Here is a 936-nt window from a genome sequence, read left to right as displayed (position 1 = left end):
GGGGTGAAGGAGCAGATGGGGTGTGGCTTTGGTGGTGGACAGCATGCAGGGCCACCGGGGAGAGGCAGGGGCCGAGGGAGGACCCGGTGGGACTGGGCTCCGGTCAGTGACAGCCCAAGGCTCGGCGCTGGCATTCCTCTTCACTCAAGGTGGTGGCCGCAGCCCCTCACACCACCCGTGTTTCTGCGCCTTCTCCAGATGATAGAAACAGAATGCTTTAAAGAGCTGAACGTGTTTGGACCTAACGGTACCCTCCCGCCAGACCTGAACAGAAGTCACCCTCCGGAACCGCCGAAGAAAGGGTTGTTCCAGAGAATCTTCCAGCGTCAGGTGAGAGAACACCCCCGCCACCCACCCTGGACCCCAGGCCCAGGCACCCCCATGCAGTTGAGATAAGAGCTGTAGAGTCCCACCTGCGTGTGGGAAATGGGGAGCCTGCAAGGGACAGGCAGCCTGTCTGAAGCCTCCAAACCCAGTGGCTGATGGGATTCCCAGGGCAGCAGGGGCAGGGCCAGCCCGCAGTTTACCTTTCCTTCGGGTTTCTCCACCCGACACTATTGACACTTGGGGCTCTTCGTCATGGGAGCTGTCCTGCGTACTGAAGGGCATCAGCAGCCTCTCTGGCCTCCACCCACCAGACACCAGTAGCACCCCACTCCCTACCCCACTCCCATAGTAAAATGTCTCCAGACAACGTCCCCTGGGGGTAAAGTTGCCTCGGACGGAGAAGCACGGCCGGGTCTGGGCCCGCAGGGGGAGGAGGCAGAGGCCACTAAGGCCGAAAAGAGCAGAGGCACCGCTAGTCAGCAGCCCCTGCCCCACAGCCCCGTCCAGGCCCGGAGGCCCCTGTGCCGTGGGGGCCGCGGGGCCTGGCTCCGTGTCGGCTGACTTGCTTTCTCTGTCTGTCTCTGCTCACCCCTCTTCCAGCATCAGAAC

The 936-nt window shown here is 62.6% G+C and overlaps 1 long non-coding RNA gene across 1 annotated transcript in view; it reads left to right on the top strand.

Moving 5' to 3' along the window:
- Positions 1 to 177: 177 nt before the first annotated feature.
- Positions 178 to 936, top strand: part of LOC111739035 — a 4,354-nt gene continuing 3,595 nt past the window's right edge. Inside the window, exon 1 of the long non-coding RNA XR_002780069.1 lies at positions 178 to 330. This is a non-coding gene — a long non-coding RNA (uncharacterized LOC111739035). The remainder of the gene's footprint in view (positions 331 to 936) is intronic.

The sequence above is a fragment of the Pteropus vampyrus genome, unplaced genomic scaffold (genome assembly GCF_000151845.1).
Source record: "Pteropus vampyrus isolate Shadow unplaced genomic scaffold, Pvam_2.0 Scaffold46, whole genome shotgun sequence".
NCBI lineage: Eukaryota > Metazoa > Chordata > Mammalia > Chiroptera > Pteropodidae > Pteropus > Pteropus vampyrus.
This window is presented reverse-complemented; position numbering and strand designations above follow the sequence as displayed.